Source organism: Bombina bombina, chromosome 2, assembly GCF_027579735.1.
Source record: "Bombina bombina isolate aBomBom1 chromosome 2, aBomBom1.pri, whole genome shotgun sequence".
In the NCBI taxonomy this organism is placed as follows: domain Eukaryota; kingdom Metazoa; phylum Chordata; class Amphibia; order Anura; family Bombinatoridae; genus Bombina; species Bombina bombina.
Window position 1 is genome coordinate 696,899,372 of NC_069500.1, and position 25,921 is coordinate 696,925,292.

At 38.2% G+C, this 25,921-nt stretch overlaps 1 protein-coding gene across 1 annotated transcript in view; it reads left to right on the top strand.

The window, feature by feature from the left end:
- Nucleotides 1–25,921, top strand: part of GRIN3A (glutamate ionotropic receptor NMDA type subunit 3A) — a 754,984-nt gene that overhangs the window by 609,920 nt on the left and 119,143 nt on the right. The window lies entirely within an intron of this gene.

Genomic DNA, 25,921 nt, shown 5'->3' on the forward strand with positions numbered 1-25,921 from the left:
CGGATCTTCTTTTTTATTTTAAATATCGGATACTGTTATCTCATGTGTTGACTGTCCCTTTAACATTTTTTCTGCCTACCAAAGTAAAATATGCTAACAGAAACAGTGAGGCTCGACATCTGATAAAAAGCAGATTGTCACTGAATTTCAAAGTCAATGAAATCTACAGAATGACATAAAACTAATTGAGATAGATGGTATTTCAAACTCTTGCCCGTGTTTTTAAATTTTTCCAATCAATATGCAAATAAGTGTAGAAAATAATTTACCTGAAAATAGGTATTATATTTAACAAAATTAGAAGGGAAGTAATAAATCTAGTAGGGAACATCCAGATAAACAATTAAAAGCAAGGTTAAAATTTTAGTCAAATCAGAAATCTTACAAACATATTTAGTATTAATTTAAAATATGTAAATTGTGCTTTTAAAGGCAATGTGAGCTTACAGGCTTTCTACATATAAAGGCCTCTATTTAACAAAGTCTGGCGGACCTGATCCGACAGTGCGGATCAGGTCCGCCAGACCTCGCTGAATGAGGAGAGCAATACGCTCTCCGTATTCAGCATAGCACCAGCAGCTCGCAAGAGCTGCTGGTGCAACGCCGCCCCCTGCAGACTCGCAGCCAATAGGCCGCCAGCAGGGAGCTGTCAATCAACCCGATCGTACTCGATCGGGTTGATTTCCGGCGATGTCTGTCCGCCTGCTCAGAGCAGGCGGACAGGTTATGGAGCAGCGGTCTTTGTGACTGCTGCTTCATAACTGCTATTTCTGGCGAGTCTGAAGACTCGCCAGAAACACAGGTCGTCAAGGTCCTTTCGTAGCTTGATAGATAGGCCCCAAAGGGTTTATTTTTCACATCATATTGTGGGAAAAGGTTTTATTTACTCATAGACTTCTCAACATGTTTTGAAATTCATCTTTGAGGCATGTAATTGCAGCCTTAATTTCTAAAGGTGCTTCCATTATAGATTATTATTTTAAAATGCATAAAACTCCTGACTCATAACCCTTAAGTTGTATAAATGTAGAAGGACTGAGACATTTTCTGCACGCAGCAATAGTATTGTGCTGGAGACATTATCCAAGATGGCGGTCCCCTAATATTTTAGACAGTGAGGTTGCCATAGCAACCTCTATAATTAAAGCTTTCACAATAGAATACAGGGAATTACAGTAAGTTTTGTTGATAAAGTATACAACATTGTATTGCAATGTAGCTTGTTGCACAATCTCCATAATACCACACACAAATACAATTAAATATCAAAGCAATAGGAACTGAAGATTTACTTAAAAACATAGCTTATTAATTAATTATAAAATTGTTCAAAAGCTATCTAAATCCCTAATATGTCAATAAGATTAATCAAGGATTAGATTACCATTAAAAATAGTGCAATTCCATGAAAGTAGTAGTAGTAGTAAAATTCTCAATATCTCATGATGGAATAATCACAATTGTATTAAAGACACAGAAGCAAATAGTTTCCTTTGCTTTCTATTATTACTCTATACAGCTTTCAAAATAAGAAGTACAAAACATACAGCATAAAACCAACCAGGAAAATAGTGATGAGACAACATAAATAAGAGTTTGCCAAACAATATGAATGTCATTGATGAGGGTGTAACCTGATTAAATGGCTGAACAACCAAGAATAATATATGTATAAGCTAGACCAAAATTAAACAGTTTGAATAACTAATTCATTATTTTGTTTAGATACATTGTAAAGATCCACTGCTTCTTACATTGTGGGAAGCAGGTTTGCATAAAGCATCGGTAATTCTACATACCTGTATGCCGCAAAGTCTAGAGTGGACAACTTCTCAAGTTGAGAAACTTGTCCACTCACCTTTTAATACATTTGGACCTTAGTTTAGAAGTCTGAGCTAGAATCAAAAAGGTCCACTGATAATTGATTCTCAGAGACTTCTCTGAAAGAAAAGTCTCCTCAAAGTTATACATGCCAGGGATATATTCAGTCTTAATTGTAATGGTATTCATTAAAAAAATAACAAAGTCTTCAGTGATGTCAGAGATATTTTTTATCTTGGTACCTCCCACATAATTCTGATATTAAATGGCAGAAATGTTGTCCATAAAAAGAAGGATTGATCCAGCAGTATTGGATTTCACAAAATTCCAGACTTTAAAGGAACCTGCAAGAGGTTTATTATAATTTATATTATTACAATTGATATAATTTTTCATCTCATCAGGTTTCCAACTGTGATATATGTATGGCCAATACCACTCCATCCAAAATTGCTTGCATTTGATTTCTATGAACCTAAGTCTGGGGAATTTCTAAAAAAATAATAGTGAATATGAGAATTCTTCTTTGGCATCTGAAGATAGAAAAATATTGTAAAAACAGGAAAGACCTTTCTGAAGGTTTAACATTTTTAAGCATTAAAGCGCCTGATAATGTATTGAAGATCGAAAGACTGCTTGAATTGAGAATGAGAGTAACTCTATTATCTGAACCAACATGCATAAATTGAAAAGTGTTTCTTGAGACTTGAAAAAATTCCTTTTTTTTATTTTTTTTATTTTGTCATTATATGATTTATCTTTTTATTTATTTTTTTGTAAAAATACATGGGACTCCATTTACAAAGCAGCGTAAGCTTCTCCAGAACCCTTGCAGGGCAGGTTTGCACATGCGAGCCTGCTTCCCACAATGTAAGAGGTGGTGTAGAGAAATCACCCTGAACTTGCTTGCTCGGGGTGATTGACAGGCCCTTCTCTTACATGATTGGTCACGCTAGAGAAGCGGCAGGCTTTACACATTCACTTGCATGTGTAACAATACATACAGGCAGCAGAAGAACAGGATCTGCTGCCCATATGAAGGTGAGTGGACAACGTCTCAAGTTGAGAAGCTTGTCCACTTGCCTTATAATAGATGGAGCCCATGATAAGAAAATTAAAGCAATTAATTAATTAACATTAACACTGTTTAAGATTTATCACTACTCAAAAACAAATGTATATAATAAGCAACGTAAGCATATTTATCTTCTAACTCTTGCTTCTCACACACAGTAATGTTTATTGATAAAAAAATTCCAAGGCCTAGGGATGTAATTTTGAAAAAGAAGAAAAGGTTGTTATCATATGCAAGCTATGCAGTTTCTGCTCTTCCTTATATGAAATACATTTTTGTTTTTAGATATTCCCATCACAGCAGAATACATATTTATTCTTGCTATGCTTTATCATTATATGAAAGAGTTAGTTAAATATTCTGAGCTGAGATACGTACCCCAACAGCCCTCGGGCATACTGAAACTTAAATCCATGTGTTTTGTAATTTAATCTTTTCATACAAAAAATGTTTTGTTTTGTTTTTTCTAAAATACTATAACTAAAATTAGATAACTATGGCAAAATTCTTGCTTTTTCTCAACGAACTTCTCAAGAAGTGCCACAGTAGCATTTTTTTCTAAAGAAGTGCAATGTAAGCAAATATTTCCACACATTATAATTCTGCTGTTCTGTCCTATTTCCATTTCTTTCGTACAAAAATAAACAAGCATCAACTTTTGTCAGATCCCAATGACATGAGGATGATGATTATATTAAACATTTTGCTTGCCTAGTTTGTGAATTCTGATTTTATTAAATATGAAGAAGATTAATAACGCATCTGGCTTGTCATAAATATTGTAACTTTATCAAATTTAATTTTAATTGATGCCCTTTAAAAATTCATGATAAAAATAAAGCCTTTTGTCTTAAGCTTGCAATATGAGTATTAATGCCAAGTGTCACAACAAAGCTACTCCTAGGACTATATCAACTTGACATTTTGCAGTTTTGAGGAACTGATATTATCATATCTAGGAACAGGTACAATATTTAAAGGGACGGTCAAGACCAAAAAATACTTTCATGTTTCAAATAGGGCACACAATTTTAAACAACTTTCCAATTTACTTTTATCACCAATTTTGCTTTGTTCTCTTGATATTCTTAGTTGAAAGCTAAACCTAGGAAGGCTCATATGATAATTTCAAAGCCCTTGAAAACTGCCTCTTATCACATGCTTTTTTATTTGCTTTTCACAACAGGGGAGACCTAGTTCATGTAAACCATATAGATAACATTGTGATCCATTGTCTAAAATGAGTCAATAGATAAAAAATAAAATGTCATGTGATCAGGGGACTGTCAGAAGATGCTTAGATACAAGTTAAGCACAGAGGTAAAAAGTATATTATTATAACTCAGCTAGATTACGAGTTTTGAGCGCTATAGTTTTTTTTTTTTTAATGACCGCCTCAAAAGCGGCGCTATTTCAACCCCCTATAGCGCTGCTTTTGTGAGTTTAAAAAAAGCAGGCTTGTGCGGGCAATATGGTGGCGTTGAGCTCCATACCGCACTGAAAACAAGCGCTCCTGTTACGTGCTCATGCACGATTTCCCTATAGACATTAATGGGGAGAGTCGGACAAAAAAAGGTCTAACACCTGCGATCGCAGACTGAAAAGCTCTGTAACGCAGCCCCATTGATGTCTATGGGGAAAATACATTTAATGTAAAAACCTAACACCCTAACATAAACGCCATGTCTAAACACCCCTAATCTGCTGCCCCTAACAAAGCCGCCACCCACATACAGTTATTAACCCCTAATCTGCTGCCCCTAACATTGCTGCCCCCTACATAATACTATTAACCCCTAAACCTCTGGCCTCCCACATCACTACCACTAAATAAATATATTAACCCCTAAACCTAACCCTAATGTAACCCTAAGCCTAACACCCCCTAACTTTAACATAATTTAAATACAACTAAATTAAAGTTACAAATATTAACTAAATAATATCTATTTTAAACTAAATACATACTTACCTGTGAAATAAAACCTAAGATAGCTACAATATAACTGATATTAACTACCTAGTTAAAATAAATACAAACTTACCTGTGAAATAAAACCTAACACTAAAAAACAAACAAACACTAAAATTACTAAAATTAAAATGAATAAATTACAAAATATAAAAAATAAAAAATTACAAAAAATAAGAAACAAATTATCAAAAATAAAAACGAATTACACCTTATCTAATAAATAAAAAAGCCCCCCCCCCCCCGAAAAAAAACCAAAAAACCCTAGCTTACAATAAACTACCAATAGCCCTTAAAAGGGCCTTTTTTGGGGCATTGCCCCAAAGATATCAGCTCTTTTATCCATAAAAAAAATACAAACACCCCCCCAACAGTAAAACCCACCACCCACCCAACCAACCCCCCCAAATAAAATAACTATCTAAAATAACCTATGCTAACCTTTGCCTTTTGCTAGGGCTATTAGATTAGGTGTAATTCGTTTTTACTTTTGATAATTTGTTTCTTATTTTTTGTAATTTAGGCCTAGATTTGGAGTTTGGCGTTAGCCGTGAAAACCAGCGTTAGAGGCTCCTAACGCTGGTTTTAGACTAACTCTGGTATTTGGAGTCACTCAAAAAAGGGTCTAACGCTCACTTTTCAGCCGCGACTTTTCCATACCGCAGATCCCCTTACGTAAATTGCGTATCCTATCTTTTCAATGGGATTTTTCTAACTCCGGTATTTAGAGTCGTGGCTGAAGTGAGCGTTAGAACTCTAACGACAAAACTCCAGCCGCAGGAAAAAAGTCAGTAGTTAAGAGATTTCTGGGCTAACGCCGGTTCATAAAGCTCTTAACTACTGTACTCTAAAGTACACTAACACCCATAAACTACCTATGTACCCCTAAACCGAGGTCCCCCCACATCGCCGACACTCGATTAATTTTTTTTAACCCCTAATCTGCCGGCCGCCAACTACGTTATCCTTATGTACCCCTAATCTGCTGCCCCTAACACCGCCGACCCCTATATTATATTTAGTAACCCCTAACCTGCCCCCCACAACGTCGCCGCCAGCTACCTACACTTATTAACCCCTAATCTGCCGACCGCAAAGCGCCGCCACCTACGTTATCCTTATGTACCCCTAATCTGCTGCCCCTAACACCGCCGACCCCTATATTATATTTATTAACCCCTAATCTGCCCCCCACAACGTCGCCTCCACCTGCCTACACTTATTAACCCCTAATCTGCCGACCGGACCGCACCGCTATTATAATAAAGTTATTAACCCCTAATCCGCCTCACTAACCCTATAATAAATAGTATTAACCCCTAATCTGCCCCCCCTAACATTGCCGACACCTAACTTCAATTATTAACCCCTAATCTGCTGACCGGAGCTCACCGCTATTCTAATAAATGTATTAACCCCTAAAGCTAAGTCTAACCCTAACACTAACACCCCCCTAAGTTAAATATTTTTTACATCTAACGAAATTAATTAACTCTTATTAAATAAATTATTCCTATTTAAAGCTAAATACTTACCTGTAAAATAAATCCTAATATAGCTACAATATAAATTATAATTACATTGTAGCTATTTTAGGATTAATATTTATTTTACAGGCAACTTTGTAATTATTTTAACCAGGTACAATAGCTATTAAATAGTTAATAACTATTTAATAGTTACCTAGTTAAAATAATTACAAAATTACCTGTAAAATAAATCCTAACCTAAGTTACAATTAAACCTAACACTATACTATCATTAAATTAATTAAAATACCTACAATTACCTACAATTAAACCTAACACTACACTATCAATAAATTAATTAAATACAATACCTACAATTAAACCTAACTCTACACTATCAATACATTAATTAAATACAAAACCTACAAATAACTACAATGAAATAAACTAACTAAAGTACAAAAAATAAAAAAGAACTAAGTTACAAAAAATAAAAAAATATCTACAAACATAAGAAAAATATTACAACAATTTTAAACTAATTACACCTACTCTAAACCCCCTAATAAAATAACAAAGCCCCCCAAAATAAAAAATGCCCTACCCTATTCTAAATTACTAAAGTTAAAAGCTCTTTTACCTTACCAGCCCTGAACAGGGCCCTTTGCGGGGCATGCCCCAAGAAGTTCAGCTCTTTTGCCTGTAAAAAAAACATACAATACCCCCCCCAACATTACAACCCACCACCCACATACCCCTAATCTAACCCAAACCCCCCTTAAATAAACCTAACACTAAGCCCCTGAAGATCTTCCTACCTTGTCTTCACCCTACCAGGTTCACCGATCGGTCCTGAAGAGCTCCTCCGATGTCCTGATCCAAGCCCAAGCGGGGGGCTGAAGATGTCCATGATCCGGTAGAAGTCTTCATCCAAGCGGGGCAGAAGAGGTCTTCCATCCGATTGAAGTCTTCATCCAGGCGGCATCTTCTATCGACATCCATCTGGAACGGAGCGGCAGCATCCTGAAGACCTCCGACGCGGAACATCCATCCTGGCGACGACTGAACGACGAATGACGGTTCCTTTAAATGATGTCATCCAAGATGGCGTCCCTCGAATTCTGATTGGCTGATAGGATTCTATCAGCCAATCAGAATTAAAGTAGGAATATTCTGATTGGCTGATGGAATCAGCCAATCAGATTTAGCTTGCATTCTATTGGCTGATCGGAACAGCCAATAGAATGCGAGCTCAATCTGATTGGCTGATTGGATCAGACAATCGGATTGAACTTGATTCTGATTGGCTGATTCCATCAGCCAATCAGAATATTCCTACCTTAATTCCGATTGGATGATAGAATCCTATCAGCCAATCGGAATTCGAGGGACGCCATCTTGGATGACGTCATTTAAAGGAACCGTCATTCGTCGTTCAGTCGTCGGCCAGGATGGATGTTCCGCGTCGGAGGTCTTCAGGATGCTGCCGCTCCGTTCCAGATGGATGTCGATAGAAGATGCCGCCTGGATGAAGACTTCAATCGGATGGAAGACCTCTTCTGCCCCGCTTGGATGAAGACTTCTACCGGATCATGGACATCTTCAGCCCCCTGCTTGGGCTTGGATCAGGACATCGGAGGAGCTCTTCAGGACCGATCGGTTAACCTGGTATGGTGAAGATAAGGTAAGAAGATCTTCAGGGGCTTAGTGTTAGGTTTATTTAAGGGGGGTTTGGGTTAGATTAGGGGTATGTGGGTACTGGGTTGTAATGTTGGGGGGGGGTATTGTATGTTTTTTTTTACAGGCAAAAGAGCTGAACTTCTTGGGGCATGCCCCGCAAAGGGCCCTGTTCAGGGCTGGTAAGGTAAAAGAGCTTTTAACTTTAGTAATTTAGAATAGGGTAGGGCATTTTTTATTTTGGGGGGCTTTGTTGTTTTATTAGGGGGCTTAGAGTAGGTGTAATTAGTTTAAAATTGTTGTAATATTTTTCTTATGTTTGTAGATATTTTTTTATTTTTTGTAACTTAGTTCTTTTTTATTTTTTTTACTTTAGTTAGTTTATTTCATTGTAGTTATTTGTAGATATTGTATTTAATTAATGTATTGATAGTGTAGTGTTAGGTTTAATAGTAGGTAATTGTAGGTATTTTATTTAATTAATTTAATGATAGTATAGTGTTAGGTTTAATTGTAACTTAGGTTAGGATTTATTTGACAGGTAATTTTGTAATTATTTTAAGTAGGTAACTATTAAATAGTTCTTAACTATTTAATAGCTATTGTACCTGGTTAAAATAATTACAAAGTTGCCTGTAAAATAAATATTAATCCTAAAATAGCTACAATGTAATTATAATTTATATTGTAGCTATATTAGGATTTATTTTACAGGTAAGTATTTAGCTTTAAATAGGAATAATTTATTTAATAAGAGTTAATTAATTTCGTTAGATGTAAATTATATTTAACTTAGGGGGGTGTTAGTGTTAGGGTTAGACTTAGCTTTAGGGGTTAATACATTTATTAGAATAGCGGTGAGCTCCGGTCGGCAGTTTAGGGGTTAATAATTGAAGTTAGGTGTCGGCGATGTTAGGGAGGGCAGATTAGGGGTTAATACTATTTATTATAGGGTTAGTGAGGCGGATTAGGGGTTAATAACTTTATTATAGTAGCGCTCAGGTCCGCTCGGCAGATTAGGGGTTAATAAGTGTAGGCAGGTGGAGGTGACGTTGTGCGGGGCAGATTAGGGGTTAATTAATATAATATAGGGGTCGGCGATGTTAGGGCAGCAGATTAGGGGTACATAGGGATAATGTAAGTAGCGACGGTGTCCGGAGCGGTAGATTAGGGGTTAATAATAATATGCAGGGGTCAGCGATAGCGGGGGCGGCAGAATAGGGGTTAATAAGTGTAAGGTTAGGGGTGTTTAGACTCGGGGTACATGTTAGGGTGTTAGGTGCAGACGTAGGAAGTGTTTACGCATAGCAAACAATGGGGCTGCGTTAGGAGCTGAACGCGGCTTTTTTGCAGGTGTTAGGTTTTTTTTCAGCTCAAACAGCCCCATTGTTTCCTATGGGGGAATCGTGCACAAGCACGTTTTTGAGGCTGGCCGCTTGCATAAGCAGCTCTGGTATCGAGAGTTGAAGCTGCGTTAAATATGCTCTACGCTCCTTTTTTGGAGCCTAACGCAGCCTTTATGTGGACTCTCAATACCAGAGTTATTTTTATGGTGCGGCCAGAAAAAAACCGGCGTTAGCTACGCGGGTCCTTACCGACAAAACTCTAAATCTAGCCGTTAGTTTTTTATATTTTTTGTAATTTAGTTATATTTTTTAGTAATTAGTTACTTTGTAATTTTTAGAGTAGTGTTAGGATTTTTTTTAATGTGTAGTTTAGGTTTTTTAATTGGTAGTTAGTTTAATTGTAGTTTCATAATTATATTAGTTTAATTGTTAGTTTAAAATTAATTTTTGCATTTAGTTACTTTGTAATTCTTAGAGTAGTGTTAGGATTTTTTTTAATGTGTAGTTTAGTTTTTTTTATTGGTAATTATATTAGTTTAATTGTTAGTTTAAAATTATTTTTTGTAATTTGACAGGTAAGTTTTTATTTAATTTAATATAGGGAATTTGTAATTTTAATATAAAGTTTGGGGGTCGTTAGGTTTAGGGGTTAATAGTTTATTTAAATATATTTCATTGTGGGGGGCTTGCGGTTTAGGGGTTAATAGGTGTATTATAGTGGCGATGATGTTGGGGAGCGGAGGAATAGGGGTTAATAAATGTTAATAGTGGCGGCGATGTCCGGAGCGGCAGATTAGGAGTTAATAAGTATATTATATTGTTTGTGATGCGGGAGGGCCTCAGTTTAGGGGTTAATAGGTAGTTTATGGGTGTTAGTGTACTTTGTAACACTTTAGTTATGAGTTTTATGTTACAGCTTTGTAACGTAAAACTCCTAACTACTGACTTTCAGATGGCGGTAGAATCTTCTCGGTATAGGGTGTACCGCTCACTTTTTAGCCTCCCAGGCAAACTCGTAATACCGGCGCTAAAAAAAGGACATTTTTAAAAGTGCGATACTGACGTTGTGTGACTGACTAAAAGGTGTGCGGTACACCTATACCGACAATACTTGTAATAGCAGTGTTAGGGAAAATGAAGCTGTTTTTTCACTCATAACGCCAAACTCGTAATCTAGGTGACTATGTTGGTTATGGAAAACTGGGGAATGGGTAATTAAGGGATTATCTATCTTTTTAAACAACAACAATTCTTGTGTTCACTGCCCCTTTAAGCATTTGTTACACCTCTGTCTTTATTACAAAATATGCATTTGGATGAGAGTACTAAATGTATTATATAAATGTTCCTAGTCAAGATAAAAAATAACTTGAAATATCTTTGTTCTGAAAAGCATCACATTTTCACAATAGTGAAAGTCCATATGGACAAATGGAAACACAGGAACTTTGCCTGTTAGTTTTTTTTCTGAACATGATGTTATTAACATGGAAGCATATTTGAGTGACATCATTATAATCTGCTTTTATAGCTTTGGATCTGCCAAGCAAATAAAGCTAGATCAATAGTCAATTGTTCTTTAAAAGGGGACATAAAAATTTAAATGAACAATGCATTTCAATTTTGCATAAAAGCATTTTATTCCCAATAATACACTGTTTCTGTGACATATGTGAAAAAATGCTGTAAAGTTAGAATGGTTTTTAAAAATAGAAATGTTAATAGTTTATTTTTTATCAATTAACAAAATGCAAAGTGAGCGAACAGAACAGAAGAAAAATGTAAATTAAATCAATATTTGGTGTTACCACCCTTTGCCTTCAAAATAGCATCAGTTATTATATGTACATCTTGGATAACTAAACACAGTAGATTTAAGCAGCCTCAGTTGCTTCTATCTCTTAGTGTAAATCCCAGACTGATTAGATAATGTTGAGATCTAGGGGCCGAATTGTCAAGCTCCAAATGGAGCTTGATGCCCCTTGTTTCCGGCGAGCCTGAAGGACCTGAAAGACCGCTGCTCAATAACTTGTCCACCTGCACTGAGGGGGCAGACAAAAATCAACCTGATCAAATACGATCTGGTTGATTGACACCGCCTGCTAGTGGCCGACTGTCCACGAATCTGCAAGGGGTGGTATTGCCCAAGCAGTTTTGGTGAACTGCTTGTGCAGTGATATATGCAGACTACGTATGCTATCGGCATTTATTGATGTGCAGCGGACATGATACGCTACATCGTATCTTGTCCGATTGTACTTATACTCTCTGGGGGCCATACCATCACTTCCAGGACACTTTGTTCTTCTTTAAGCTGAATATAGTTCTTAATGACTTTGGCTGTATGTTTGGGGTCATTCTCATGTTGCAGAAAAACATTTTGGGTCAATCAGAGGCCTCCTTGATGGTACTGCATGATGAATACATTTTCTGCTTGTACTTGTCATCAGTGAGGAGAACATTAATTCTGACCAAATCCCCAACTCCATTTGCAAGAAACTTTCACCAACTTGCAAGAACCTCCACCATACTTCACTGTTGCCTGCAGACACTCATTCTTGTACCACTCTCCAGCCCTTTGGTGAACAAACTGCCTTCTGCTACACACACCTGCTGTCATGTTACTGTAACCCAGTTCCTGTGTTTTCTTGCATAGTTGAGTCACTTGGCCTTGTTTCCACACCAGAGGTAGGGTTTTTTGGCAGACAATTTTCCATCAAGACCACATATTAACATAATTCTACAAACAGTAGATGGGTTAACTAGGGTCCCATTCGTTTCTGCCAATTTTGAGCTGATGGCACTGCTGGACATGTTCTGATTGTGAAAGAAAGTAAGCATAATGTGTCTTTCATCTGCTGTAATGTTTCCTTGGCGGACCATTGCACCTACATTTCTCAACATTGCCTGCTTCTTTGTGCTGCTTTAGAAAAGCTTGGATAGCACAAACCCCTTTCTGCCTTGACATTTCTGCCTTTTAGAGACCTTGCTTATGTAATATAACTATCAGGCCTGCAGAGAGATCCCACCTATCACTCCAATTACCTGGCCCATGGTCTTCTTATCCCAGCTTCAGGTGGAATGATAGGCAGAAAATCCCACAGACAAGAATACTGCTATCAAGAGATTGATGGATGGTAACTTTCAGTCACTACGATAGCCTATGGCTGTAACAGGCAGACAGATAATTCATAGGGGCTGAAACAGCACCAGAAATAGACCGCTGCTCCATAACCTGTCTGCCTGCTCCGATGCCACGTACAGAAATCAACCCAATCGAATACGATCAGGTTGATTGACACCCCCTGCTAGCGGCCGATTGGCCACAAATATGCAGGGGGTGGCATTGCACCAGCAGTTCACAAGAACTGCTGGTACAATGATAAATGCAGACAGTATATGCTGTTGGCATTTATCAATGTGCAGCGGACATAATACGCTACATTGTATCATGCCCGCTTACACTATAATAAATATACCCCATAGAAAGAACAACAACTGCCCCTGTGCTAACATAACACATAGCATGCTTGAATTATTACAATAATTGTGCACCAGTGCTAAAACAGAGCACCTGCATAGCCTATATACAGTGCGCCCAACAACACAGAAACAGCACGCTAAGTTGTAAAAGAATTCCAATAGCACTCTCGCATATACAGACAGTACTGTGCAAAAGTCTTAGGCCGCCATTAGGTTTGTTGTTTTATCAATGGTATAATGACCATATATAATTATTCTCAGTCTCTTTATTAGAATACAACCAAACAATACTGGATATTTGTATGCAGTATTAAAAAACTGTAAAAATCTGAAAAAAACACCTTCTGTAAGTTGCAAGTATTTATTTTGACCTCCCCTTACACTTGAGCAATAGAAGGAACCTGACTCTAGTAAACCTTTATGGAATGGAACTGTAATTAATGTCATTGCTAACACCTGTATTTGTCCTACTATTTCCTTTCAAAATGACTGCTGTGAAAAGGTATATTGCACCAGGTTTGTGCAAGACATGCTTGAACATTACATACACATGTGGTATGAGTTTATTTCATTGGAAGCTTCCTAAAAAGACCAAGTTTAAATCATATCATTCCATTAATAATGCCAAAGCTCACAGAATTTGACAGACATAAAATCATACTTTTGCATCAGCAAGGCCACTCTCAAAGGGAAATCAGCAAATAAACTGGATACTCAATATGTAGTATTTAAGCTGTTATAAAGAAATTTGAAGAATCAGGAGAGGTCAGGGATAAAAAAAAGGAATGGAAGGCCAAGAAAACGTTCAAAATCTGATGCAAAGTTTCTCAGAGTTTATTCTTTGAGAGACCGGAAGAAGTCCAGCAAGGACCTGGCTCAGCATCTGGCACCTTTATCAGGATGCCAAATTGACCTTTCTACAGTCTGAAGAAACTTGATCAGGAATGGCCTTTGTGGAAGGGTAGCAGCCAAGAAAACACTTTTTTGGAAGGTTAACAGGGTGAAAAGGCTAAGATATTCTAAATCTCACAAAGAATGTAATGAAGATCAGTGGAAAAGAGTGACTGATCCAAGTTTGAGTTTTTTTGGTCCAATTATCGACAATATGTGAGAAGAAAAGTTGGAGAGAGATGGAAGAATGAGTGCTTACGGCCTTCATTGAAAACATGGTGAAGCATCTGTCCTGATTTGGGGCTGAATTTCTGCCAGTAGTGTTGACGATGGGATCATGAATGCTTAAAAGTACAGACAGGTTTTAATTCATCATTCCATTCCTTCTTAAAAGTGCCTGATTGGGAATGGTTTTATTTTTCAGCATGTTAACGTTTCAAAGCACACTGATAATGTAATGAAATTATATTTGGAGAGAAAAGCAGCTGATAAAACAATGACAGTCATGGTGGACTGGCCTCCACAGAGTCCAGACCTGAATATAATAAAGGCAGTATGGGATCACCTGGGAAGAGAAAGAAATAAGACAACCTAAATCTAAATAAGAACTCTTGGAAGCGCTGAAAGAAGCCTGGTATAATATAACAGAAGATTACTTCAGAAAACTTCAGGACTGTCTCAGCAAAAGAGTTCAAGATGTGCTTAATGCCAAGGGAGGTCACACTAAATACTGACTTTTGCCTGATTAGCCATTTTGTTCTGAAAATTGTGGGGGAGTTTATATTTTGTGTACATATTTCCTGTATTTTCTGTTTTTATCTTAATAAAGAGACCAAAAAATAAATATGGATGGTCATTAAAACTTTGCTAAAACAACAAAGCTGGTTGGTAATTTTTATTACCATAAAGTATATTATAAGTAACACAGAAGAAGGTAATATCACAAAAAATGGATATGGACCCTAGGGGCGCACTTCCACCTAGAAAAAAGCTATTGAAGAGAATATCTCCAAAAATATTCAGTCACTTAGAATACTTATTTGTTCTGGTTTATAAAATCGTACATATGTGAGTCCAACATCAGTAAGGTTACTTACTATTTTATGAATAAAAATAATTGGACATGAAACTCCATGTTTTTTTTTCATTTTTTCATTAAAGTGATTTTTACCGTTCTTGAAAAGCTAGCCTTAAACTCATGGGGCTAGATTTATCAAGCAGCGGATGCCGCTTGCTCCGCCTGATGTTTCTGGCTCGCCGGAAACATAAGTTAAGAATCAACGGTCCTTAACTCATCCGCCACCTCTGAGGTTGCGGACTGCAATCATCCCGATCAGATACGATCAGGATGATTGACACCCCCTACTAGTGGCCAATTGGCCGCAAATGTGCAGGGGGGGGGCATTGCACAAGTATTTCACTAGAAATGCTTGTACAATGTTAAATGCTTGCTGAGGGTTTTGATAAATCTACCCATAAAGTGACATTTCCACCTCTTATCCAATAGTCATGCTAGCCAAATGGCACTATGAATATTTTACTAACTTTAAAAAAATAATAATAATTGCTCCAATTGAGACAGCTATATTTCTCTGAAGAAGAAAAAAAAATAGTATTTTATAGATCTACAAATGAGAAAGAATATACAAAATTATAGGCAAACTAGTTAAAAAAAGACAATTAGTCATACATGTTTTAAGTGTTAAATAATTTGATTTCTTTTTTGACCTTTTTTATTTTTGTTAGTCCTTGATTTAACTATATATTAAAAAAAACAGTGTTTATATCTGAATTTGTCTGCCAGTGTAGGACATGAAAGGTGTGACATGTATTAATCTATTGTGCAATTTTAATGAAAAAAATGTTCTTGGGATTGGCCTCAAGAGGCCTAGCAAATTGGTTTTCGCCTTGTAATGAATTTAACCTCTTTAGCTCTCCAAGTATTTTCTGAACATCACAAAAGCTTTTTTTTTTAATATTCCTACAGGAACACAGAGAGACAACTGTGGAAAACAGTTTCAATCTCTGAATCTATTAATCTAAAGATTATATGGTACTTATCCTCAAACCCTAGTACACGTACTGTATGTGCTCTATACAAAAACAAATAAAAAAAATAAAAAAATCAGCCAAGTCTGTGAGTTATTTTACAGAATGTAAAAAAGAATGTTTACACTGAAAGCTATATACAATGGGGCCTATCTATCAAGCTCTTGTGAGCTGCTTGTGCAATTCTGAATACGGAGAGCGTATTGCTCTCCGCATTCAGCTAGGTCTTGCGGACCTGATCTGCACTGTCGGATCAGGTCCGCAAGACATTTGACTTGCCATGTTGCAATGTGATCTATATAGATTTTTTTTTTGCATTTTTTTATCATGCCTTTAAAATGCTGCAAAGGTTTGCTAATACATCACAATCCTCCAAAGCTTTTCTGAATTGTCCTGGTTTGCTAGCACTGCTTTGCTGTAATTCTCACATCTCTATCTACCTTATAAATGTCCTAGTTTTACCAGTTTAACAAAGTGAAACCTTGGACCACTAAGCCATGCATCCTGCCTGCCCAGAGCCCATCCCTGCATGCCTAACTCAACTATGCCAAAGCCCATTCCTGATTCCTCTCTAGCCTGTTTAGATACAGACACCAGGTTAGCATGACACTTACTCCCAATACACTCTTAGAAATGTAAAAGGTCTGCAAATATCTATACCTTATAAGCGGTAGATTACCAGTGAAGCGCCATATTACTTGCGCCTGTAAAGGGGAAAATTTTCCAATTTACGAGCGCATGTTAAATAACCAGCAATTACAAGTGACTGGTTAATGCTCCCGCAATCCCGCAGTTTCACTTTGTGCTAAGTGCATTTAACCAGAGGCCAGATCTCTGGTAATGTTAAAAAGTTGCCTCAATTGCCGCCTAAATAAAGTGGACAGTAGTTTAAGATAAATAATAAATATGAGCATTTTTATTATTGTAATAAAAAACTGCATGAAGCAGTGTTTAAAAAACAACGGCACTAAAAGTGCCTTTACATAAAGGGGAATGGGGACTGTGTTTTTACTGTATATGCTTATTTACATATATATTTATGTGTTAAAAATATATGTGTATATACACATATAAACACATAAATATATACAGTATGTATATATTCATATATATTTTTATTTTGCTGCCAAACTCTGCGCAAATTACCCCCTGTGTTGTGCTAGGTGGTTTGCCATATCTCACAGCATGAAAACGAGACTCCCATTGGAGCCTATGGAAGCACACATTGCGCCTTACTTGTAATACCAGCTCACATTTACATGCGCTGGTATTACTGAGTGGAGCACAAATATTGAGCTTGTGAAAGCGCAATATTGCGCTCCACTCGTAATCTAGGCCTAAATGTCCTGGTTCCCCAAAGTGAAATGTGGGATCCCCTAGCTATTTTCTCTACATGCCCAAAACCCAACCTCATCCTTCTCAGCTCCAGCCATGGCCTACAGCCCATAACATTTTTAAACAATTTATATCATATAAATGTTACTATTTAAAAGAACGATTACCCTTTAGTAATTTCCTAAAGAAAAAGGCCTACATTCTTTATACCTGGTTATAAAATTAATATGTCACTGGAGAGGCTGAAACATTGCAACTCAAAAACTGTGAATTTCAAAGAGATTTTCTAGTTGTCCTTCATCACAGTCGCTAGTTTTGGCTGACTCTCTACAATGCCCGGAGTCAGTTCCTCATTTTTGCACATACATACACAAAGAGAAGTAACCAGCCAGGAATGAACAGCAGCTCATTGTCTTGTTCTGGGGCTGATTATCACCTGGGAGTAGCCTCTTTTAGCCCAATTGTGATTTCCACATAGGAGAACTTTCCTGAAGTATATCAGTCTGAACCTACCTAACAAGGTCAGTCCAACCCATATCAGTCTGAACCTACCTAACAAGTTCAGTCCAACCCAAAAAATACCAGGCAATTCTCCTCTGAACAAGGGAAATTTCAACTCCAGACAATCGTTTCAATGTTCTTTGGTCCTCGTCAGTGAGGTAGAGCCATATCATTTTAGACACATTGAGCAAGGAGTCCACATCTGGTTTCCCCCATAACTCTTAGGTGGAATATGGCTGCACCTCACTAACAAGGTTTTTCTTTCTGTATGCCTCACTTGTGCACAAAAATAATAGCACTGTTATACATTAACATCACTTGAGTGCCATACATAGCACTTCATTTTTGCACTCATATGTATTTAGTATTTAATGTTCCTTCAAAATGAAATAGATTTTACAACAGTATTTTTTATTTTGCTCAAGCACTACACAACTCGCCCGTTATAATACAAGTGCAGTGAGCAAGCTATTATCCCTCCTGAGCTATCCATTAAAAGTATAGGGTATGCTAAAAATGTGTTAACATGCTTTATTTAAAATATTTCCACTTGTAATACCAGATTGTGAAAAAATCTCTGAAAAAAAATGGTTTGATAAAATCTGAATATTAGGAATGCCTTTGTATTTTTAAGTTATTTAATTAAATTGAATTATTTGAAAGTACTAACAATAAATATATTTGAATAAAATAATGTAATCCTTTTTATATATACTAACATAGATTTAAAAAAAAATCCTTTCCTGTCTAGGCTTTGGATTACTTTGTGATTTGGATAAGTTCTATGTGTGCTCATTGGGCCCCATGTATCAAACACCATGCAAACAAATTTCTCAACTTGAGAAGCTGTCCGCACGGCTTTGTGGCCTATGGGCAGCAGACCTGTTCTTCCACTGCCTTTATGTACTATTAAATACTCAAGTGAGTAATGCCGCCGCATTCTTCGAGCAGCTAATCACGCGAAAGAATGGTCTGTCAATCAGCACGAGTGAGCGTGTTCAGGATGATTTCTCTCCGCTGACTCAGAGGTGGCAGAGATTGTTAGAAGCAGCGTTCTGATGACTGCTGCTTCTTACATTGTGCGAAGCATTGTGTGAACCTGTCCCACAAGGACTCCAAGGCAACTTACGTTGCTTAGTACATGGAGCTCAATGTGTGAAATTAATGTATTCTTTGCACTCCATTTTTCATCAGCCGGGTGGACGAGGAACACCGAGCACTCAGCAATACGCTCCCCGCATTTAACAATGCCGCCCCGGCTCACAGACGGTTAATGCACTTAAGAATGGTCTGTCAATCATCCAAAAGGATCTGATTAAGATGATTGAAATCTGCCACACTTTAGGTGGCAGAAAGGTTAAGTACTTAACAAATGTTGTAGGTTCGCTTACACAAACCTGAGGCTCTGAAGTTGCTATCGCAGCTTGGTAAATGGAGCCCTATATCTGCTGAACCCTATATCTGCAGATCATTGTGAGAAAAGCTAAACGTATATAAACTGGCTGATCCTGTACATTTAAATAACCTTGTGTTAAACCTAATGTATTAAAACAACCTATATTCATTGTTTCATAGCATTGTATCCACAAACTAGCAGTAAATTGGTCCCTTTGCTACCATGAAGTATTTATTCAATTTATTTTGACATAAAAACACACGGGTTTTTTAATAGAATAACCTTTATTTATGAAGAAAAATTGCATCTTGTCACGTTATTTTGTATATAAATATATCAACTGAATTCCTTTAATTTAAAAAAAAAAAAAATACAGTAAATCAGGACCACATGGTATAAGTTGCTGTACTTAAAATTCAACTCACAGTCGATCCTTGACCTTCAGATACACAAATATTGGCAGTATGGCTGTCTCTATATTGTAGAATTGTCTCCTAGTTATAAACGTTTCTATCTCTGCTATAAATTTCTACTTGAATCTAATATGCTCATTATCTAAATGTTTTCTCATATAAGCCTTTATCCTTTACTTGAGCTTCAAGACCTGATACTCTAATTTGTCTTTTTCCTTAAATCTTCCCTTATACAAACTATTCATTATACAGAATTAACTGAAATTTCTGTCATATGATCTACAGGCTGAACCATTGCATTGTTCTGTGTTTTACTTGAACAGTCTCTGAAATCTATATTTATATTAAATAGCTGTTCTTGTTATTTTGTTAAACATTGGTTATTTAGATTGATTAAAAAGGGGTTAAATAGACATACAAATTATTGGGGTCAATTTATCAAGCTCCGTACGGAGCTTAATGCCCCGTGTTTCTGGCGAGCCTTCAGGCTTGTCGGAAACAGAAGTTATGAAGCAGCGGTCTAATGACCTCTGGTCCATAACCTGTCTGCCTACTCTGAGGTGGCGGATAGAAATCAACCCAATCGAATACGATCGGGTTGATTGACACCCCCTGCTAGTGGCCGATTGGCCGCAAATCTGCAGGGGGCGGTATTGCACCAGCAGTTCACAAGAACTGCTGGTGCAATGATAAATGCTGTACGGTGTCGGCATTTATCGATGTGCAGTGGACATGATATGCTACATATCATGTCTGCTCGCACTATAATAAATTGACCCCATAATCTTCTGTAAAAAAAAAATTTTTTTGTTTTTTTGTAAAATACATGTTCCTGTACCATAAATAAAGCAAACAAAGAGATTTGCATATCATCCAGCGAACAATTACATGGAAGCCCAGTTGTACATCCTAATAGGTTCAAAATCAAAATAACTTTTCTTCTACAAGATACGACGAGTCCACGGATTCATCCTTTACTTGTGGGATATTATCCTCCTGCTAACAGGAAGTGGCAAAGAGCACCACAGCAGAGCTGTCTATATAGCTCCTCCCTTGACTCCACCCCCAGTCATTCTCTTTGCCTACTCTAAGTAATAGGAAGGGTAAAGTGATAGAGATGATAAAATTATAGTTTTTTATTTTCTTCAAGCAAGACTTTTTTTATTTTAAATGGTACCAGTGAGTGCTATTTTTTCCCAGGCAGCAGATGGATGAAGATTTCTGCCTGGAGACTGATGATCTTAGCAGTTGTCACTAAGATCCAGAGAAGTTCCCACAGAATGGCTGAGGAGTACTTAAGAAACTTCAGCGTGAGGAACGTTTTTCATGCTACAAGCATTGAGGTATGTTCAGTCATTTTTTTCTGGAGAGACTGTGTTATTTCAGAATTGGCTGACAGTATTCCCATAAGGGAAGGTGTAAGCAGTAATCCTAATGTGAAAGAGTAGGGTATTACTGGGACCTGTATGTTGGGCTGAAAAAATGGTTGACACTGATGGCATAATGTTTTGTTGGGCAAACAATTTTATGTTTGGAGGACAATTAACTTTTTTTGTGTGAAGCAAATGTTTTTATTATAATGGCTGGAGGGTGCACATGGCTTATTTTAGACCTGGGTATATTGAAACCCACATGGCTAGGTTTTAGACCGCTTTGTATCGTTTTTTTTGCTAGGCTGTGAGACATCGATGTAGATGGGCGGGGCCTATTTTCGCGCCTCAGTTGCGCAGTTGAATTCCCCATGCAAGCAGCAAGCTCCCGGTCCGGTGGGCCTCAAAGGAAGATTGGGCCTAATAGAAGTGTTAAACTGGTTTTACAGACCCCTGAGGGCAGGTAGGCGCCACAGGTGCAGTTTTTTTTTTGGTTAATCATAAAGTTTTTTTGAATAACGTTTTTGTCATTAAGGGTTAAGTATTCCTTTTCTTGTGGTGCAATCTTAGCTGGCAAGATAAGACACATATATCCTAAAATTGGGGTAATTTTATCATTTTAAAGCAGTTTTGGAAAATTTGTATGCTTTTTTTCTCTTAAAGGTGCAGTACTGTTTTTCAGATTAATTTTTTTCACTAAATAAAGTGTTTTCAAGCCTGTTTGTGGTCATTACTAGTCTGTATTAACATGTCTAACATTGAGTAAAGCCAATGTTCCTTGTGTTTAGAAACCACTGTGGAACCCCCACTTCAAATGTGTCCCTCATGTACTGAAAGGGCCTTACATTGCAAAGAACATATTTTAGCTGATAAAAGTATGACTGATGATTCTCAGTCTGAAGAGAATCAGGTTATGCCATCTAATTCTCCCCAAGTGTCACAACCTTGAACGCCCGCTCAAGCGACACCAAGTACTTCTAGTGCGCCTAATTCTTTTACCCTGCAGGATATGGCTGAAGTAATGTCTACTATCCTTACAGAGGTATTGTCTAAACTGCCAGGTTTACAGGGTAAGCGCAGTAGGTCAGGTGTTAGAGTAAATGCTGAGCCTTCTGACGCTTTATTGGCCATCTCCAATGTACCCTCACAGTGTTCTGAATTGGGGGTGGGGGATTTACTGTCTGAGGGAGAGCTTTCAGACTCAGGAAAGATGTCCCCTCTAACAGACTCTGATGTGACAGCCTTGAAATTTAAGCTTGAACACCTCCGCTTGTTACTCCGGGAGGTTTTAGCAACTCTGGATGATTGTGACCCTATTGTAATTCCACCAGAGAAATTGTGTAAAATGGATAAATATCTAGAGGTTCCTTCTTACACTAATGTTTTTCCAGTCCCTAGAAGGATTTCTGACATTGTTACTAAGGAATGGGATAGACCAGGTATTCTGTTCTCTCCCCCTCCTACTTTTAAGAAAATGTTTCCCATTTCTGACACCATTCGGGATTCCTGGCAGACGGTCTCTAAGGTGGAGGGAGCTATTTCTACCCTGGCTAAGCATACAACTATACCTATTGAGGACAGTTGTGCTTTCAAAGATCCTATGAATAAAAAATTAGAGGGTCTGTTAAAGAAATTGTTTATTCATCAGGGTTTTCTTCTACAACCTATAGCGTGCATTGTTCCAGTAAATACTGCAGCAGCTTTTTAGTTTGAGGCTCTAGAGGAATCTCTTAAGGTTGAGACCCCATTAGATGATATTTTGGATAGAATTAAGGCTCTCAAGCTAGCTAATTCTTTTATTACAGATGCCGCTTTTCAAATGGCTAAATTAGCGGCAAAGAATGCAGGCTTTGCCATTTTAGCGCGTAGAGCGTTATGGCTTAAGTCTTGGTTTGCTGATGTGTCATCAAAGTCTAAGCTGTTAGCTATTCCTTTCAAAGGTAAGACCCTATTCGGGCCTGAACTAAAGGAGATCATTTCCAACATTACTGGGGGTAAAGGTCATGCTGTTCCTCAGGACAAGACGGTTAAAATGAGGGCCAAACAAAATAATTTTCATTCCTATCCAGACCTAACCAGACCTGGAATAAAGGTAAACAGGCCAAGAAGCCCGCTGCTGCTACCAAGACAGCATGAAGGGGCAGCCCCCAATCCGGGACCGGATCTAGTAGGGGGCAGACTTTCTCTCTTTGCTCAGGCTTGGGCAAGGGACGTTCAGGATCCCTGGACATTAGAAATCGTGACCCAGGGGTATCGATTAGAATTCAAGGATTTTCTCCCAAGAGGGAGATTTCATCTTTCACGTTTGTCTGTAGACCAGACAAAAAGAGAGGCGTTCTTACGCTGTGTAAAAGACCTATATACCATGGGTGTAATCTGTCCAGTTCAAAAACTAGAACAGGGGCAGGGATTTTACTCAAATCTGTTCGTGGTTCCCAAAAAAGAGGGAACATTCAGACCGATTTTAGATCTCAAATACCTAAACAAATTTATCAGAGTCCCATCATTCAAGATGGAGACCATTCGAACTATTTTACCAATGATCCAGGAGGGTCAATATATGACTACCGTGGACTTAAAGGATGCGTATTTTCACATTCCTATCCACAGAGATCATCACCCGTTTCTCAGGTTTGCCTTCCTGGACAAACACTACCAGTTTGTGGCCCTTCCTTCCAGGTTGGCGACAGCTCCCAGAATCTTCACAAAGGTGCAAGGGTCCCTTCTGGCGGTTCTAAGGACACGGGGCATAGCAGTGGCGCCCTATCTGGACGATATTTTGATTCAGGCGTCAACTTACCATCTAGCCAAATCTCACACGGACATTGTGTTGGCTTTTCTAAGGACTCACGGGTGGAAGGTGAACATAAAAAAGAGTTCACTAGTTCCTCTGAGAAAAGTTCCATTCCTAGGAACTCTGATAGACTCGGTAGACATGAAAATTTTTCTGACAGAGGTCAGAAAATCAAAGATCCTAACTACTTGCCAAGCACTTCATTCCATTCCTCGGCCATCAGTGGCACAGTGTATGGAGGTCATTGGGTTAATGGTAGCGGCAATGGACATAGTTCCGTTTGCTCGCTTACATCTCAGACCACTGCAGTTGTGCATGCTCAGACAGTGGAATGGGGATTATGCGAATTTATCTCCGTGGATAAATCTGGATCTTGAGACCAGAGACTCTCTTCATTAGTGGTTGTCACAGGATCATCTGTCCCAGGGAATGTGTTTCCACAGGCCAGCATGGGTCATAGTGATGATGGATGCCAGCCTCTTGGGCTGGGGTGCAGTCTGGAATTCCCTGAAGGCTCAGGGTGTGTTGACTCAGGAGGAGTCCATACTACCAATAAATATTCTGGAACTAAGAGCAATATTCAACGCGCTTCAAGCGTGGCCTCAGCTGGCTTCGGCCAAATTCATAAGATTCCAGTCGGACAATATAACGACTGTAGCATATATCAATCATCAAGGGGGAACAAAGAGTTCTCTAGCGATGATGGAGGTTTCCAAGATAATTCGATAGGCAGAGACTCACTCTTGCCATCTATCAGCAATCTATATCCCAGGAGTGGAGAACTGGGAAGCGGATTTTCTAAGTTGTCAGACTTTTCATCCGGGGGAGTGGGAGCTCCATCCGGAGGTGTTTGCGGCATTGATTCATCAATGGGGCACACCGGAATTGGATCTGATGGCATCTCGTCAGAATGCCAAACCTCCTTGTTACGGGTCCAGATCAAGGGATCCTCAAGCAGTACTGATAGATGCTCTAGCAGTACCTTGGTCGTTCAACCTGGCTTATGTGTTTCCTCCTTTTCCTCTCCTACCTCGTCTGATTGCAAGAATCAAACAGGAGAGGGCTTTGGTAATCTTGATAGCGCCTGCGTGGCCACGCAGGACTTGGTATGCAGTTCTGGTGGAAATGTCATCTCTGCCACCATGGAAACTGCCACTGAGACAGGACCTTCTCATTTAGGGTCCGCTTCAACATCCAAATCTAATTTCTCTGAAACTGACTGCCTGATGATTGAACGCTTGATTTTATCTAAGCGGGGATTCTCTGAGTCGGTCATTGATACCTTGATTCAGGCTCAAAAGCCTGTCACTAGGAAAATTTACCATAAGATATGGCGTAAATATCTTTATTGGTGCAAATCCAAAGGCTATTCATGGAGTAAGATTAGTATTCCTAGGATTTTGTCCTTTCTCCAAGAAGGATTAGAGAAGGGGTTATCAGCTAGTTCCTTAAAGGGATAGATTTCTGCTTTGTCTATCTTACTACACAAGCATCTGGCAGATGTCCCAGACATTCAGTCGTTTTGTCAGGCTTTGGTTAGAATCAAGCCTGTGTTTAAACCTGTTGCTCTGCCATGGAGTTTGAATTTAGTTCTTAGTGTTCTTCAAGGGGTTCCATTTGAACCCATGCATTGCATAGATATTAAACTTCTATCTTGGAAAGTTCTGTTTTTAGTTGCTATCTCTCCTGCTCAAAGAGTTTCTGAGCTATCTGCCTTACAATGCGACTTGCCTTATCTTATATTCCATTCTGATAAGGTGGTTTTGCGCACTAAACCTGGATTCCTTCCTAAGGTTATTTCAAATAAGAATATTAATCAGGAAATTGTTGTTCCTTCTCTGTGTCCTAGCCCTTCTTCTAAGAAGGAGCGTCTGTTACATAACTTGGACGTGGTTCGTGCCTTGAAATTTTACTTGCAAGCGACCAAGGATTTCCGTCAAACATCTTCTCTATTTGTTGTCTATTCTGGAAAGCGTAGGGGTAGAAAATCTACGGCTACCTCTCTCTTTCTTTTTGGCTGAAAAGCATCATCCGTTTGGCATACGAGACTGCTGGACAGCAGCCTCCTGAAAAGATTACAGCTCATTCTACTAGAGCGGTGGCTTCCACATGGGCTTTTAAAAATGATGCTTCTGTTGAACAGATTTGTAAGGCTGCGACTTGGTCTTCCCTTCATACCTTTTCCAAATTTTCCAAATTTGATACTTTTGCTTCTTCTGAGGCTATTTTTGGGAGAAAAGTTCTTCAAGCAGTGGTGCCTTCTGTTTAGGTATCTGTCTTGTCCCTCCCGTTCATCCGTATCCTGTAGCTTTGGTATTGTATCCCACAA